Source organism: Drosophila persimilis, unplaced genomic scaffold, assembly GCF_003286085.1.
Source record: "Drosophila persimilis strain 14011-0111.01,24,50 unplaced genomic scaffold, DperRS2 tig00000677-arrow-arrow-pilon, whole genome shotgun sequence".
Taxonomy (NCBI): domain Eukaryota; kingdom Metazoa; phylum Arthropoda; class Insecta; order Diptera; family Drosophilidae; genus Drosophila; species Drosophila persimilis.
Genome location: NW_020825333.1, coordinates 292526 through 312075, shown reverse-complemented (window position 1 = coordinate 312075; position 19550 = coordinate 292526).

Genomic DNA, 19550 nt, shown 5'->3' with positions numbered 1-19550 from the left:
GCGGCTGTCCTGAACAGATAGTACAGATCCTGACTATTAATAGGTGGCCCTGAAGGATGATGGTAAAGTGGGCGTTCTCAACAATGGGCGATACCGCACCCAACAAAGATTTGACAGGTGATCTTTTTCGTTTACGTATATATGCTGATCAGATAGCGGGACTACGACCCGATAGGATTGGACAAATAATCGCAGGATGGAAGGTGCGGTTTTCTGGAAATTCGTCCAGGTCGGTGGAAGATTTCATATATCGGATAGAAGCGTTAACCAAACAGACCTTAGAGGGTAATCTTGACCTAGTGGCCAGAAACGCCATTTATTTATTTGAAGCCAGTGCTAGCGAGTGGTTTTGGCGTTACCATAAAAACGTACCCTCCGTGACCTGGCCGCAGCTAAGTACAGCCCTAAAAACTCGATTTAGGGATGGGCGTACCGACCTAGAAATACGTACGGCAATCGTGCAACGAAAGCAGAAGCCGCACGAACTATTTGATACATTTTACGAAGCCATTGTAACCTTGTCCGATAAACTAGTCAACCCCATGTCCGAAATGTCGCTGTTGGAAGTGCTAAAGTCGAATCTCTTGGCCGATATCCAACATGAAATTTTATACATTCCCATTCTGTCAGTAGCACAATTGCGCAACATAGTGCGTACTCGCGAACGCTTTTTGCAAGCAGTGGCTAAGCCTATGGGCAGCGCTGAGCCGAAGCGTATTCCTATACGACGACAGGTGCATGAAATTGTGGTGCAGACAGACCAGGAAGGCGATGAGGTCGATGAAACCGAACAGCTCGATATCGCTGCAGTAACCCTTTCCTGTTGGAACTGTGGTTGTCAGGGGCATCGGTATCAAGACTGCGTAGGTGATCGCATCGTATTTTGTTACGGCTGTGGCAAACGGGATACGTATAAACCGTTGTGCTCTAGGTGCAACGATCCAAAAAACTCGTCAAGCCGTGCACAATCGACAGGTGCACGCAAACCAAACAGTTCGAAAGCAACGAACACCATTTAATGGACGTTTCGACAGTTCCATTACTCCCGGACTTACAAAAACTCCCAGACATTCCGTCACACACTTGTATTTTAACCCCAAGTAGGGAAAGAATTCAACTACCGACTCGATCTCGAAAGCGATTGCTCCAATATCGGCAAACTGTCAAAAACGAGCGCTCTAACGTATTGGCGTCAGTCGTTAATACGTCCAAGGACTGGCGACCCTATGCGGAAGTCACCGTACTTGGAAGGACGCTCAGTGGACTGATGGATACCGGCGCATCCATAAGTTGCATAGGTGGGAAGTTTGCGGCAGACCTGGTTCAGAATCCGAACCCGCTCGAGCCTGTGAGAGCAGCAGTACGGACGGCGGATGGGCAGAGCCTGCCAATAATTGGCAAGGTCACCACCGAAGTGGGTTTTCAAGGCCAGAAGAAAGTATTGAAACTGTTTGTAGTCCCATCCTTGGCGCAAGACCTATATCTAGGCATAGACTTTTGGTCTCGTTTTAATTTGTTACCTGCTTTTCTAGCCCATAAATCATCCAGTCCAGAGTTGTCAGGCTTAACATTCGATAGTACGTTACATGTGTGTTTGTCGAAGCAGCAGCAAGCTCAGTTAGCAGAGACGGTCAACTTATTTCCCTCCTTTGCGAAGCAAGGTCTGGGAAAAACGGGCTGGTTGTCGCACGAAATTGAAGTGGGCAACGCTAAGGCAATAAAACAACGACATTATGCCGTGTCTCCAGCCGTAGAAAGGCTGATGTACGTAGAGGTAGACCGAATGTTAGCTCTTGGAGTTATCGAAGAATCAGATAGCGCGTGGTCGTCACCCGTGGTCCTCGTTCGTAAACCTGGAAAGGTGCGATTATGCATCGACAGTCGGAAACTTAACGAAGTCACTGTTAAGAACGCTTATCCCATGCCATTGATCGATGGCATTCTCAGTCGGCTTCCTCGAGCTGAGTTCATCTCAAGCATCGATTTGAAGGATGCCTATTGGCAAAATCCGCTGGAAGTAAGCGCTCGTGAAAAAACGGCGTTTACAATCCCAGGCCGCCCGTTGTATCAGTACACGGGCATGCCCTTTGGGTTGTGTAATGCACCCCAAACGATGTCCAAGTTGATGGATAAAGTGATACCGCCATCTCTACGAAATGAGATATTTATTTATCTAGACGACTTGTTGGTGATATCTGAATCATTTGAGCAGCATATTCAAGTTCTCACTGTCCTGTCCGCCCGATTACGCGAAGCCGGTCTGACCATTAACGTGGAGAAGTCCAAATTTCGCCTAAAGGAAGTCAAATACCTAGGCCATGTTATAGGCAACGGAACTATCCAGACAATGTGGAGAAGGTCCAAGCGATTCAAGAGTTTCCGGTCCCCCGATCCGTGAAACAAGTCCGCAGGTTCTTGGGTCTCACTGGTTGGTACCACAAATTCATTAAAAATTATGCGGGTATCGCAGCGCCCATCTTAGATACACTTAAGAGCAAGCGAAAATTTGAATGGACCGATGAAGCACAGAACGCGTTCGATTCCTTAAAATCACAGATGTGTAACGCTCCTGTGTTGCACAGTCCCGATTTTACCATTCCCTTTGCAATCCATTGTGATGCGAGTCACACAGGAGTGGTGTCCTGATGCAATCAGATGAAGATGGCAACGAGGTACCCATCGCATTTATGTCGCGAAAATTGAACCAATGCCAACGTAATTATTCCGTAACCGAAAAAGAGTGTTTGGCAGCGGTAATGTGCATCAAAAAATTTAGAGCATATGTAGAAGGACATCAGTTTTCCATCATTACCGATCATGCCTCATTAAAATGGCTGATGTCCCAGACAGACCTAAGCTCGAGACTAGCTCGATGGGCACTGAAACGGCAGGCCTTCACCTTTAAGATTTGCCATAGAAAGGGTAGTCAGAACATCGTTCCGGATGCCTCACCGTGCATACCGAAGACTTATCGTATATTGGCATTGATAGTCTAGTAGACCTTCAATCTAAAGCGTTTAAATCAACCGATTATCAGGAACTCATTGCGAAAATTCAAGCTAATCCAGATCGTCTACCTGATGTAAAAGTAATGGATAACCTTCTTTATCGTCGAGCTGAACACGCCACTGGGGAACAAATTAGTGACGACATGTGCTGGAAACTGTGGGTTCCCAGAGATCTGGTGACAGAAGTGCTTAAACAAGGCCACGAACATCCCTTAGCTGCTCACAGTGGGATCAATAAAACGCTAGAACGAGTTCGACGCTTCTATTATTGGCCAAATTTAGTGGGCGATGTAAAAGCGTTTATAAACAACTGCGACGTGTGCAAATGTGGTAAGCACCCCAATTATCCTCTACGTCCGCCAATGGGCAAAGCAGGGGAGACCTTTCGTCTATTTCAAAAACTTTACGTTGATTTTTTAGGTCCGTACCCCCGAAGTCGATCCGGGAATATAGGCATTTTTGTAGTAATCGATCATTTTTCTAAATTTCCTTTCCTAAAAGTGGTGAAGAAATTTACTGCGGATGCCGTAACTCGGTTCATGGAGGAAGACCTGTTTCATTGCTTTGGAGTCCCGGAAGTGATAGTGTCAGATAACGGCGTTCAATTCAAGTCACACAAGTTCAATGATCTGTTAGCCAAATACCAAATTCGACATTCGTACACCGCCGCCTACGCTCCCCAAGCCAATGCCTCAGAGCGGGTAAATCGCTCGGTACTCGCTGCTATCAAAGCGTACATTAAGCCCGATCAATCCAATTGGGATGAGCAGATTAGCTTCATTACGTGTGCGTTACGGTCCAGCGTGCATGCAGCCGTCAAAAGTAGCCCATATCGTGTTGCTTTTGGCCAAAACATGATTACTGGCGGTTCCACTTATCAACTCCTACGAAACCTCAGTATGTTGGAGGACCGAACTGTAGTCTTCGATCGCGACGATTCCTTCGAGCTAATTCGCAAGACCGCTACAGAAGCAATGAAACAGCAGCATGTTCGCAACGAAAATATCTATAATCTTCGAAGCCGAGAAGTAAACTTTCAAGTGGGTCAAGAAGTTTATAGACGAAATTTTGACCAGAGTAGTTTTGTGAAAGGCTTTAATGCGAAACTGGCACCTACGTTTTGGAAAGCCCGCATTAAGAAAAGACTCGGGAACAGCTACTACAAGCTGGAAGATTTCCAGGGTCGCTTTATTGGTAAATATCACGCAAAAGATATTAAACAATAAATCGTATCCAGCACTCCAAGTGTGGATCACGCTTTGGTTAGCAAGACCCCAAAGTGTGATTTCAGCGCTGGGGTGTAATATTCGACGCTTGTCGTGCCTTCTTGTATTTTAATTTTCCAAGGCTAACTCCCAAAAACGTGGGTTGCTGTACTTAGTAGTCCCAGCCTCTTTCTTTTCCTCCTCGTGACCGTCAGAGTGACCGGCAGTGGAAAAAGAAGTCTTGTAGAGCTGACCCAGTTCTCTAAACCAAGGTCAAGCCAAAGTCAAAGCCTAGTGCAAGTGCCAAGTGCGGCTCAAAGTGATCATTTAATTTGAGTGGACGCGCCAGTTATATATTGCCAAGGCTGGGGCAGCCGTTCGACCATTTGGGAAAACGAGCGCCCACAGTTTACTAAAATTTTTCGAAACAGTGGTGCAATTCTGTTGAGGATTAGCACCACTAGTATCTACGTATTGAAACGCTGGCCTAGAAGTTACGGATTGGTTATTCCCGGAGACCTCTATTGGCCACGTGCCCGTACCACCGGTTAAACCCCCACCGTTTGACATTCGGATGAGGCGGTAGCCGAGGGCATGGACTTGCTCCTCCAGTAAACCCGATCGGTGGGCTCTGCAAGCGTCGCCTGGACCCGTTCGACCCATGGGCATGATCTGACTGACTCTTCAAATACACCAGTCGCCCCACGAGCCATCAAGTGTGCGGGTGTACCTAACCTCACGCCGCAGATGGACCGCGGTCATTGACTCTTGGCATCGGAAGCAGCTGAAGTTACCTGCGCCCGGTACAATCGTGTGCCACCTTCAGACCTCGAGTAGGAACTCGGTCTCCAGCCGGGAAGCATCGACCCCGCCGCGGATTTAGTTATATTTTCTATCTTTCTTTCGAAATTTGACCCGATATGCGAAACCCTCTTTATCCGCTTTCTGTTTAAAATGTGCAAAAGCCAATTAAATCCGGTATAAACGAAAAGGGAATTCCTGTCCATGGTCTAAGTCGAACATGAAGAAAATTAATAGTGTATTAATACTGATTATTCTTGCAGTTTTTGATTTTGGTTGCCCCGCATTCATCTCATCATCTATGCATCTATACTCATCACAATCACACACATCATCATACTCATCCACCCATCAAATCACCTCATCCAACACACAACGAAAGATCTTTCTGCGTGGGAGTCAAAGCTATTAATCGTATCGTAAGTGATTATCCTGAACCAAGTAAGCCATCTGAAAAGAATGAATGTGCGGTAACTATTCGTTGGTCTTCAACCATGATCACGGTTTTATACACATATTACTCATGCCTTTAAGCGATTTTCCATATACCCGATTTTTGTCTGGTTTTGGGCACTGACCAAGTTAACGTAATGAAGTTTGAAGTTTTCTTGTTCCTATGATGAACACATAACCTAGCTCGTGCATTTATATATACCTACTACTAATCATTTTTATAGATTTATGATCATTATACCCTACCTCGCCCCTATGATATTCTCTCCCCAGTATATGCTGTATAGTAATACCCCATAAATGTAAGGCAATATCGAATAGCAGGCTTATATTAGGGACTAAATTCTATTAGCGTTAGGTTTTATAGGAATTTAAATGAAGAACTATGGATTGCTTAAATAAAGTTAGTTTAGAAATGAACCAAGGCTAAATATCTTATATCGGAACCATGCAACCTCGTCTGACGGAGATATGACCCACCGCAGTCTTTGTTGGAGGGATCCTGACTGTTAATAGGTGGCCCTGAAGGATCATGGTAGGGTGGGCGTTCTCGCCAATGGGCGATACCGCAGCCGACAAAGATCTGACCGGTGATCTTCTTCGTTTACGTATCCCTGCTGATCTGTCCCTTTGACCCCCTGTATCCCGTTTCCTAGTATCTTTTCCCTACTCGTACGCGATTTTTTTTTTATTTAAATTCTTATCTCGACCATTTGCCAGAGCTCTAAATGGGTAGTAAAATATCCTCCATGCCCACACCCCGCCGACCAGAGACAAAAGCCGAAGCCAGCGCGTACTTCCTACTCCCGTTTATATCATCAGCTCCTATAACCTGTACGTTGTATGCTACAAGAATTTTGCTACTTCAGTTCGATTTCAAGAATGTAGTGGAGTTTCGGTTTAACTAAACGTTAAAACCTGTTAAAGTTAAAATATCGAAAACCAAAAACAAATTCAAGATCACAAACAACCGGATCAAAAAGGAACAAGTGAAAATTAACTGTAACATGCAAACTGTGTGCAAGAAGATCCGAAATGACTTGTTAAACAACCAAAACAACAATGTAACACGACGCAAATACTCTATTAAGCAAAACATTAAATTTAAACCCAAAAAAATCTAACTACAACCGATTTTCGAGAAGGCCTTCGTCGAGTATCTGGGTGAGTCTCAACAAACAAAACCAAGAAAGAGGAAAAAATAAATAAAAGAACTATGTAAAATCAAGATAGAGTATGCGAAGAGGATGGGCGACTTTACGCTAACGTCTCATTTCTAGATTATCAAGAACTCGGTTTATTAGACACCGGAGAAACCATTAGTTGTGTCGGAGCAGATCTTGCAACCCAAGATTGGTCCAAATACCCAGGCTTTAAACGGATTTTGGGGAATGTGAAGACAGCAGACGGAAAAGGACATACAATCATAGGACATATTATAGTTACCATGACGTATAACAAACTTAGCAGAGATTTGAAATTATTCGTCATTCCATCATTGCCAAAAATCGATTTTTGGAAAACATTTAAATTGGCTCCAAACTTAATCGCGAGCGTCGAAGCAGACATAACAGAAGACGCGAGTCAAGAACATAAGTATCCATTGACCGTGCAGCAACAGCATCAGCTAAGGGCAGTAGTAAAAATGTTTCCAAATTTTGAAATCCAAGGTCTAGGACGAACATCTTCATTAGAACACGATATTGATATCAGGATTGGTAAACCAGTCAAACAGAGATTTTATCCAGTATCACCTGCTGTGGAAAAACTTTTATACCAAGAAGTTGATCGCATGTTAGATATGGACGTCATTGAAGTTTCTTCAAGTCCGTGGAGCTCTCCAATGCGCATGGTCATTAAACCAGGCAAAGTCATGAATGCGAGAAAAATCAATGCCGTTACTGAAAAGGACGCATACCCATTGCCTAACATTGAGGGAATATTTTCGAGAATGCCGAAAGCAAACATAATAACCAAATTGGACCTAAAAGATGCCTTTTGGCAGATTGAGTTGGCCAAATCAGCACGTCAGCGGCTTTTACTATTCCGGGACGGCCCCTTTATCAGTTTGAGGTCATGCCTTTTGGATTGTTAAACGCACCACAGACGATGTGCAGATTAATGGACAAACTAATCCCACCGGATCTAAAACATTGCGTTTTTGGTTATCTGGATGATTTAGTCGTAGTCTCAGATACATTTGAGTCGCATTTAGAAGTACTGAAGCGGATCTCAGAGCAATTTTGTTGAGCGAATTTGCCGTTAAACGTTGCAAAAAGTAATTTTTGTGTTACGCAAACAAGATACTTGGGATACGTGATTGGAGGTGGAGGCATAGCTACAGATTTAGGGAAAATCGAATCGATCATGTCAGGGCCAGTGCCAAAAACATTACGACAATTTAGAGGATTTCTAGGACTTGCGGGGTGGTATCGATGATTTATACCGAATTTCTCTGATTTGACTTTCCCAATCACGCAATTAATTTCCAACAAACGGAAGTTTTAATGGACAGAGGAAGCTCAAAAGGTTTTTGAAAAAGTGAAGATTGTACTGACTTCAGCACCGGTCTTGCAGAACCCGGTCTTGTGATGCCAGTGATTTCGGAGTAGGAGCTGTGTTAACGCAACGATGTGATAATGGGGAAGAAAGGCCTATAGCGCATATTAGTAAGAAATTGAATACCGCACAAAGAAACTACAGTGTAACGGAACGGGAGTGTCTCGCTGCATTGCTGGCAAGTGAAAAGTTTAGATGTTATCTGGATCTTCAGAGCTTTGAAGTGATTTCGGATCATGCTAGCCTGATATGGCTAATGAGACAAGCGAACTTGAAAGGTAGACTTGCTAGATGGGCGATGCAATTGTAAGGGTATAGAGGCTATAAGCCATCGGAAAGGAAAGGATCACGTCGTACCAGATGCATTGTCACGATTGTATGGAAATGAAGTGTCGGTAGTGGAAGGCATAGGACCGCTAATCGATTTGAACGCAGAGAATTTTAAGGAGACAGAGTATCTATCGCTACAAGCTCGTGTATCCGGAGATCACTGTAAATACCCAGACTTGAGAGTGGAAGGTGGATTTTTTTTATCTACGTATGAACCATGACGAAGGAACTGAAGGTATAGAAGATCCTATATGGAAACTTTGGATACCGCAGAGTCTGACCAAGGAGGTAATCTCAAGGGCTCATGTTTGTGTAGTAGCAGCTCATGGAGGGATGGGAAAAACTGTGGAATTGGTTAGGAGACAATTTTATTGGCCAGGAATGATTCAACAAATTCGACAATATATTCGGAACTGTGAGGTGTGCAAAACAACAAAAGCACGCAACATCATTTTACGACCACCGATGGGGAAGCAGGCAGAATCTTCCAGACCATTTCAGAGACTCTATATAGATTTGTTAGGACCATATCCCAGAAGCAAAAGTGGATTTATCGGCTTACTTATAGTATTGGATCACTTTTCAAAGTTCCACTGGCTATGTCCATTACGAAAATTTACCACGGCTAGTGTTATTTCGTACCTGCAAAAAGATATTTTCTTTGCATATGGCGTACCGGAAATCATCATAAGTGACAATGGAGCTCAATTCAGAGCAAAAGAGTTCGAAAGTTTCTTGAAATCGTTACAGATCAAACATATGCTGACAGCTATTTATTCTCCCAAAGCAAACGCTTCTGAGCGAGTAAATCGGTCTATTATTTCAGAAATTCGAGCCTATTTAAAAGAAGATCAGAGAGATTGGGATAAGAATGTAGCTGCGATTAGTTGTAGTTTAAGAAACTCTCTACATCAGAGTATTAAAGTTTCACCTTATCGAGCTATCTACGGTATGGAGATGATAACGCATGGATCAGAGTATGAACTACTTCGAAAATTGAATCTTTTGGAGGAGTCTGTGTGTCCTCTCAGAAGAGAAGATAAATTGGTCTTATTAAGAGCAGACATTAAGAAAAATATTAAAACAGCTTATGAGAACCAGGCCAAGCAGTATAACCTGCGCGCTAAGGAAGTGAGTTATCGCGTAGGGCAGGAAGTTTTTCGAAGGAACTTTGTACAGAGTACAACCAGACCTGAACAGAGCCTGTCGTCTTAAAACAAAGAACTCACGCGAATAAAACCAAAAAATATATGCAAAGCAAAAGACCTGACCATTAATTTGAATCGCAAAGTATTGAAGGCATCCGTGGACAATTTTAATGAATTCCCGGTATTAATTGTGGCAAAAGTTACATAGATTTCGGCCAGGTAATATAGAGTGGAAAGAATTTCAAAGAAAACACATGGATTTTAAAAAATTTATTCTCCAATAGTTTTTGGATGGCCAGGGCGTTTCCAACCAGTGTTTTTGTTTACAACGAGCAACACAAGGAGTCGGAAAAATTACGGTTCTACAGAAAAGATCAGTTTTCGTCAAGGGCAGGAAAACCCTAGAAAAGTGGCTAGGCTCCCCGACGCAACATTCTTTGGCAGACCAGCAGCCGCGAATTTTGCGCAGTCCGGGTCTGTTTGATTGTCAGGAGCGGGTGGGCGGGGTCAACGACCGGAGCAGAACGGCGGGAGAAAGAAATTCTGCAGACCAAAAAGAAAGAAAGCAGAGCACAGGCGAGGGCATGCCGGCAGAATTTTGCTACTTCAGTTCGATTTCAAGAATGCAGTGGAGTTTCGGTTTAACTAAACGTTAAATCCTGTTAAAGTTAAAATATCGAAAACCAAAAACAAATTCAAGATCACAAACAACCGGATCAAAAAGGAACAAGTGAAAATTAACTGTAACATGCAAACTGTGTGCAAGAAGATCCGAAATGACTTGTGAAACAACCAAAACAACAATGTAACACGACACAAATACTCTATTGTGAGGGAGCGTACGCTCCACCCACATTTTTCCGCCCATCAACTCGCCGGCATAGTCCCATCGGAGGGACCCGGACCTACCTTATTTGAATTAAGATTTTTGACTTTCTTCGTTCTCTACGTTTCAGGATTGACTTTTCAGTTTTAGGTTAAGGGGGAAGGCCACGAAGGCTACATGGTATTAATTTTATATATTATACGGCCCGAGGGGTCTCTAAGCCCCACGTAGCTTATTATTTTCTTTAAAGGGGGGGCAAGTCGCGATCACGGAGGACGCCACTGGCTTTGCAGAACCAAACCCAACAACAACGACGCAGCAACGGCCAAAGGGAGACGAGGAAAACACCGAGAACCAAACCCAACAACAACGACGCAGCAGCAGTCAAAGAGAGAGAGGAATACACCAAGAATCGAAACCCAACGGCACCGACACAGCAACGGGACGGAATACACCAAGAACCGAAACCCAACGGCACCGACACAGAAACGGGGAGGAATACACCAAAAAGCAAAACCCAACGACAACAACGCAGCGGAAGCCAAAGAGAGAGAGAAATACACCAAGAGCCGAAACGGTAGCCAACAGCATCAATTCAGCGACAGCCGAAGATGAGAAGCGCCGAAAAGATAAGCCGCCAGCGTCGACGCAGCAACGAAGCGCCGAAACGGTAAGCCCACAGCAGCAACGGCAGAAGAGAAACGCGGAAAACCAAAACCGAGTAACGACGCGCCAGCAGGGAAAAGAGAGACAAAAGTCACCGGCGCAGCGTAGACGCCGAACGACGGCGCCAGCCCTCTGCCGCCGCGAGAATGACGACGCTAGCCGCTGACGCTGGATCGGCAAGGCCAGTAGAACGCCGGCTCTGAGCTGGAAAAAACGTGGAAGGAGAAAAAATTCGATTGGGAGCAGTCGTTGGAGTCGGACGTGTTCGCGGAAAAAATTCGAGTGGCTTGGAAAAAGCGAAACACGTGGCGGACCGGATCCACGCCAACGCGATCTGTGACACGAGGAAGATCCTGCATCGACGCTGCGCTTACGGGGAGAAGACCCTGCATCGGTACTACACTTACGGAGAGGAGATCCTGCATCTACGCTGCACCCACGGGGAAGAGGAGGCTTTCGACGAGTACAAGCGTGGGAGTTCATGGGTAAGCGAGTCTCTAGACGTGTATACGGGCTGCTGAGCGGTGCGATAGGTAGGGAACTAAGAAAGAATAAAGTGAAATGTAACAAATATAACATAAACATAGCCTGAATACCAACAATCTATACACTAGGGAACCTGGAGGCCCGGGGCTTCATCTGCTCTGCCCTTCCTCACGCCTCTTGCCCGAGTCTGTGTGATTCCATTCAGTAGTTCGTAGCCCGACAGGATCCTGAGGCCGCTGTCCGGCGATTGCCTAGGCGTTCTCGGTGACACCTGTCGGCGTTCCCTCCGCATGATTCCCTCCAGTAGTTTGTGACCCCGCAGGGTCCCGAGGCCGCTATCCGACGATCGTCTAAGCGCTCCCGGTGACGCCTGTTGGTGTCTCGCCTGAACTCCGTAGTTCCCTGGGTCCCGAAGGGGCTATTGCCTAAGCCCTCTCGGCGATACCTTGCCTGTATAATAAAGACTTTCGCAGTAATGTTTCGCCCGATAGTGTCCCGTAAGTGCTATCCGGCGATTGCCTAGGCACTCTCGGCGATATGCGTCGGTATTCCCGTATTCGTAGTAATTCTTAGTTCGGCGGTGTCCCGTAAGTGCTATCCGGCGATTGCCTACAAAAAATTGTAGTTCTCTTTCGTAGTGATCAGACGTGTTTTTGTTTTGCGCTCCGCATTTTTTCCTTTTGTTTTGAATAAACAGCCGGTGTTTTCCTAACTAAATTCTAATTAAACTTTCTAACCAGACAACAATCTGGAATCCTATTCTATTACGCGAGTGCATGCCTTTTGATTTGTGTTAAAACATTATTTAACTTTTTATTTTTCGGCGTCGGCTTGTCGTGTTTGTGTTATTGCAGTGAGTCAGTACGCATTACATTGCATTGCAGTCCGCTCTCGTCTGGTAGCTTTTGTTGTTTTATCACTCTCTCGCTATCACCTCAACTTCAATAACTGTTATTTCTCTCTCGCTCTTTAAACTTTCTGAGCAATAGCGCTTTCTGCTTAGTAGCTCTCGCTATAACCGCTCTCCACTCTGCTCTCTTTTTTTTACCAATTCCGCTTTGAACGTTGTATGGCACATTGGACTGATACCAATTTGTTTTGCAAATAATAGTAAATAAATAATAATAAAATGGAATACGCTGTGGTCTGTGCCAAAAAAACCTGTAAGAAGCAGATCACCCACGATCAGCCGAATGTCCCCTGCTGGCTCTGCGACAGCGTAGTGCACGCAAAATGCGCTGGATTTTCTGGCCTCGTGAGTGATGCTATAGCCAAACGTAATGGCTTGCATTACAGTTGCGAGGCATGACGTGCGGTGGAGAAAGACATGGTAGCTTTTATGAGGCAGACGCGGAGTGGCTGTAAGGAGCTGACCGTTGGTTTTAAAAACCAATACGATCGGCTCCTAGCCATGGAGGCTCAGTTTAGCGGTTTAAAACTGCTGAATGAGTCTCCGAGGCGCAAAAAGCTCACTCCGCGGAATCTGCAAGTGCCAACCGTCACTCAGCCGTGCGCCGCCGAAAAACTGACTCCGACCACTCCAAGTGTGCAGCAGTTGATCTCGTTTGCCACTCCAAAGGCAACGACAGCTGCTGGCGATGCAGATTCGGTAGCCGAATTCATCGCCTCCGAGAATGTGCAGCCAAGTACGTCTGCAGCGTCCGTGTCCGTGGTGTCCGCAAGTTCGCTAGTTGTCCCGTCTATCCCGATCCCACCAGTAAATAGACGTTCCGGACCTCCGGATATTGCCACCGCCAAATTTTGGCCGGAGCTTTTGGTGGTGAAGGAGTTTAAGGCTAAGAAGAAGAATAGGCCCCCATATCCCATACAAATTTTTCCAGTGTGCCACCCTCAACCTCAACTTCCTCTTCCTCAACTTCCCGTTTTGCTTCCACCTTTCCAAAAAACTTCTCTTTTAGTAACCTATCAGAATGTAAGAGGCTTGCGTAGTAAGCTCAGCATTCTTTTCCGGGATAGTGTTGCATTTGCTTCCTACGTTATTGTGTTTACTGAAACCTGGTTAAAGCCGGACATTCATAGTTCCGAGGTTTTGGCAGGTCGGTACACAACTTTTAGAAAGGACCGTTCGTCCCGACGTGCAGGAGGGGTTCTAATTGCAGTGGAGTCTAACTTCACGTCAGAACACTTCACAGTCCAAGTTCAACAGGAACTGAAATTCCTGTTTGTAAAACTGATTCTTCCCGCTTTCGCTATATTCATTACTTGCTCGTATATCCCACCTTCTTCGGATATTTCAATTTATGAGCAGCACTTGTCCGCTTTAACCGCTGTTTCTTCCTCGCTATCTGATAAAGATCGTATGATAGTTCTTGGTGACTTCAACTTGCCAGGAACTGTTTGGTCTTCGGTAAACGAGTCTAGTATCCTAGTGCCCATGTCACGACATGACTTTGTTGACGGCTTGCTTGACCTGTCCCTGTCTCAAGTCAATCATGTGAAAAATTCCTTGGGTCGATTGCTTGATCTATGCTTTGTATCGGATCCGACCATAGTGTTGTTAGACCGAGCCCTTCCGCTCACTATACCTGAAGACGCCTACCACCCTACCTTCGAGTTGTCGCTAGATATAGGACCAACTGTATTGGATCGGTCGAGTAGACTCCCTGAACGTGTCCGCTGCTTTCGTAAAGCCGAGTTTGCGAAGTTTAATAACCTAATTAGGGATTTTGATTGGTCCGCTTTGTACTTGTGCACTGATGTCACAAAAGGCACAAACATTTTTTAAAATGATCTTGGCACATTTTTTGATTCTTGTGTCCCGCTTTCTTGTCCGATTAGATCTGGAAAACCCCCTTGGTTTACCAAAGAGTTATCCAGTCTAAAAAAACTTAAAATCAAGACTTTATAAAAAATTTCAAGAAGTGGGCTCTCCTACTTCTCACTCTCGTTATGTAATAGCTCGGTCAAACTTTTCAGTTCTTAATGCTCAATGCTATAAGAACTACCTATCTCGTTGCAGGATACGTTTTTCTCAGGACCCTAAACAGTTTTACTGCTTCGTAAACAGTAAGCGTAGAACGTCCGCACACCCATCCTCGCTATCATTTTGTAATACGTCGGCAAATAATGATCAGGCAATTTCCGATCTTTTTGCCCAGTTTTTCCAAACCACCTATTCTGAGGAAAGCTACTCTGGTCAACCGTACCCATACGGATTACCGAGGTCGAACGGCATTTTCAGTCCCTTGTTAAATGAATATCCCTACTTCATGATCTTCGACTAGACGAGGGTTCCAGGTTGTGTACTCAGGTACTGCGCCGAGGCTCTGTGTGGACCATTGCTTAAACTATTCACCCTGTCCATTGATTCCTCTTACTTCCCCCCAATCTGGAAGGAATCGTTTATAATTCCTCTCCATAAAAAAGGTAGCAAGTCTGATGCAAAAAATTATAGAGGTATAGCAAAGTTATCCGCTATTCCCAAATTGTTTGAGAATGTTTTAACTCCGCACTTGCAACATCTCTGCAAGTCACTTATATCTCCAACTCAGCATGGATTTATAAGGCGGCGATCAACCACCACGAACTTGTTAGAGTTTACCTCTTTCATTATTAAAGGCTTTCAAGGTAACTTACAGACGGATGTTATTTACATCGACTTTAGTAAAGCATTCGACTCTGTAAACCATTCCCTTTTAGCACATAAACTTGACCTTTTAGGGTTTCCGCCCAACCTCCTGAGATGGATTTCTAGCTATCTTTGTTCTAGGTCTCAAAGAGTCCTCTTCAAAAACTCCCTCTCTTTACCAGTAAAGGTTTCTTCGGGAGTACCACAGGGCAGCCATCTGGCCCCTTACTCTTCACACTCTTTTTAATGACTTGCCTTCAGTATTAACATACTCTCGAGTACTTATGTATGCGGATGATGTTAAACTCTGTGTCCAGTACAAGGACATTTCATTTCATTCTCGCTTGCAATCCGATCTCAATAACTTTCAGTCATGGTGTTGTGCAAACTTGTTACACCTTAATGCCTCGAAATGCAAAGTTATGACATTTCTTCGTTCTAGCCCCTTGTTGGCTCCGTATTTGGTGGTTCTCTTGAGAGAATTACCCTGTTGGATGATCTATGTGTTATGTTAGACCCCAAGTTAAATTTTTCTGAACACATTCCTACCATGGTAAATGAGGCCATGGGTTTATAAAGAGGTGGTCAAAGGAATTTGACGACCCCTATATAACAAAGACTCTCCATACCTCGCTTGTTCGTCCGATCTGAGAATACGGCTCCTGTGTATGGTGCCCTCAGTACAAAGTACACCAGGACCGTATAGAATCAGTACAGAAAAACTTTTTACTCTTTGCTCTGCGGGGCCTTAACTAGGACTAGTAGACTACTATTAGTTAACCTCCCATCCTTAGTTAACCGTAGAAAAATGCTTGGTGTGATATTTATGCACAACTTGATCAGGGGTGACATAGACAGCCCTGATCTGTTGAGCATAAACTTCACGATTCCTATTAGACTGACTAGAAGTTTTATACCGTTGTTCCTTCCACTTTTTAGATCGAATTATTCCTTGCATGAACCGTTTAGGGTCTTATGCACGGATTATAATTCCCTCTACCATATTATATCCAACACTAATTCTCTTCCTCTTATTAAATTATTAATCCCTACACACCTTTCTATTAATTAGTAACTGTAGTGGTATTTGTATTTTGATTGCATGCTTAGTTTCTTAGTAAGTTTAGTGCTAATTTTCCTCGAATGTTAGTCTAATAGCTATCTTTCTTGCATGTTCGCGTTTGGTTCGGCTACGCACCGCGCGTCATGCGGCAGCGCCCCTCGGTCGGTTGGGCGGGAGGAGAGCTGCGTTTTGCCTGGGATCCGCGCGTAACAGCCTTCTGCTGATGTCACACGGGCCACTTGATGGTGCAGTAACTGCCTCTTGAAAGATGCAGTCATTTCATGTCAACGTCCAAATATAGGCACTCTCGGCGGTGCTTGTCGACATCTCTGACCCCCGTAGTAATTCTTAGTTCGACATTGTCCCGTAAGTGCTATCCGGCGATTGCCTAGGCACTCTCGGCGATGCTTGTCGATATACCCGACCCTCGTAGTAATTCTTAGGCCGGCGGGGTCCCGTAAGTACTGTCCGGCGATAGCCTAGGTACTCTCGGCGAAACCTGTCGGTATTATCACATAGTAAAGACCTCCTTGTTGACTCTGAGTTCGGTGGGGTCCTGAAGGCGCTATTCGGCGATAGCCTGAGTGCTCTCGGTGAAACCGACTGCCACGTCCCACGCTACGATCGCTCCCGTCCGCGGGACTGCCGCCCCGTCCCCATCGTCGGTCCGAAATACGGAGTCCCGGCAAATTATTAATATTACTGTAATTTCGACCCTGGAGTAGACTGAGATATGTACCCCAGCCCAGGATCGCTTCCTTACAGATGGCGCCCGAGCAGGGACTCCGGGATTCCGTTATGTTTTGGGGCGCTAAGTGGAACAGTCGATCAGAAAAACGAGTAGCAGGGGGAATCGGGACTGTACCATGCGCAAGCACGGCCAGTCGGAATCATTAGGGCAAGAATAGCTGTATATCCCTGTAAAACCGCACGTGAGGATGCAGTAAAACCGCACTGATGCCAGTGATTTCGGAGTAGGAGCTGTGTTAACGCAACGATGTGATAATGGGGAAGAAAGGCCTATAGCGCATATTAGTAAGAAATTGAATACCGCATAAAGAAACTACAGTGTAACGGAACGGGAGTGTCTCGCTGCATTGCTGGTAAGTGAAAAGTTTAGATGTTATCTGGATCTTCAGAGCTTTGAAGTGATTACGGATCATGCTAGCCTGATATGGCTAATGAGACAAGCGAACTTGAAAGGTAGACTTGCTAGATGGGCGATGCAATTGTAAGGGTATAGAGGCTATAAGCCATCGGAAAGGAAAGGATCACGTCGTACCAGATGCATTGTCACGATTGTATGGAAATGAAGTGTCGGTAGTGGAAGGCATAGGACCGCTAATCGATTTGAACGCAGAGAATTTTAAGGAGACATAGTATCTATCGCTACAAGCTCGTGTATCCGGAGATCACTGTAAATACCCAGACTTGAGAGTTGAAGGTGGATTTTTTTTATCTACGTATGAACCATGACGAAGGAACTGAAGGTATAGAAGATCCTATATGGAAACTTTGGATACCGCAGAGTCTGGCCAAGGAGGTAATCTCAAGGGCTCATGTTTGTGTAGTAGCAGCTCATGGAGGGATGGGAAAAACTGTGGAATTGGTTAGGAGACAATTTTATTGGCCAGGAATGATTCAACAAATTCGAGAATATGTTCGGAACTGTGAGGTGTGCAAAACAACAAAAGCACCCAACATCATTTTACGACCACCGATGGGGAAGCAGGCAGAATCTTCCAGACCATTTCAGAGACTCTATATAGATTTGTTAGGACCATATCCCAGAAGCAAAAGTGGATTTATCGGCTTACTTATAGTATTGGATCACTTTTCAAAGTTCCACTGGCTATGTCCATTACGAAAATTTACCACGGCTAGTGTTATTTCGTACCTGCAAAAAGATATTTTCTTTGCATATGGCGTACTGGAAATCATCATAAGTGACAATGGAGCTCAATTCAGAGCAAAAGAGTTCGAAAGTTTCTTGAAATCGTTACAGATCAAACATATGCTGACAGCTATTTATTCTCCCAAAGCAAACGCTTCTGAGCGAGTAAATCGGTCTATTATTTCAGAAATTCGAGCCTATTTAAAAGAAGATCAGAGAGATTGGGATAAGAATGTAGCTGCGATTAGTTGTAGTTTAAGAAACTCTCTACATCAGAGTATTAAAGTGATAACGCATGGATCAGAGTATGAACTACTTCGAAAATTGAATCTTTTGGAGGAGTCTGTGTGTCCTCTCAGAAGAGAAGATAAATTGGTCTTATTAAGAGCAGACATTAAGAAAAATATTAAAACAGCTTATGAGAACCAGGCCAAGCAGTATAACCTGCGCGCTAAGGAAGTGAGTTATCGCGTAGGGCAGGAAGTTTTTCGAAGGAACTTTGTACAGAGTACAACCAGACCTGAACAGAGCCTGTCGTTTTAAAACAAAGAACTCACGCGAATAAAACCAAAAAAGATATGCAAAGCAAAAGACCTGACCATTAATTTGAATCGCAAAGTATTGAAGGCATCCGTGGACAATTTTAATGAATTCCCGGTATTAATTGTGGCAAAAGTTACATAGATTTCGGCCAGGTAAATATAGAGTGGAAAGAATTTCAAAGAAAACACATGGATTTTCAAAAATGTATTCTCCAATAGTTTTTGGATGGCCAGGGCGTTTCCAACCAGTGTTTTTGTTTACAACGAGCAACACAAGGAGACGGAAAAATTACGGTTCTACAGAAAAGATCAGTTTTCGTCAAGGGCAGGAAAACCCTAGAAAAGTGGCTAAGCTCCCCGACGCAACATTCTTTGGCAGACCAGCAGCCGCGAATTTTGCGCAGTCCGGGTCTGTTTGATTGTCAGGAGCGGGTGGGCGGGGTCAACGACCGGAGCAGAACGGCGGGAGAAAGAAATTCTGCAGACCAACAAGAAAGAAAGCAGAGCACAGGCGAGGGCATGCCGGCAGAATTTTGCTACTTCAGTTCGATTTCAAGAATGCAGTGGAATTTCGGTTTAACTAAACTTTAAATCCTTTTAAAGTTAAAATATCGAAAACCAAAAACAAATTCAAGATCACAAACACATTCACAGCCGGATCAAAAAGGAACAAGGGAAAATTAACTGTAACATGCAAACTGTGTGCAAGAAGATCCGAAATGACTTGTGAAACAACCAAAACAACAATGTAACACGACACAAATACTCTATTGTGAGGGAGCGTACGCTCCACCCACATTTTTCCGCCCATCAACTCGCCGGCATAGTCCCATCGGAGGGACCCGGACCTACCTTATTTGAATTAAGATTTTTGACTTTCTTCGTTCTCTACGTTTCAGGATTGACTTTTCAGTTTTAGGTTAAGGGGGAAGGCCACGAAGGCTACATGGTATTAATTTTATATATTATACGGCCCGAGG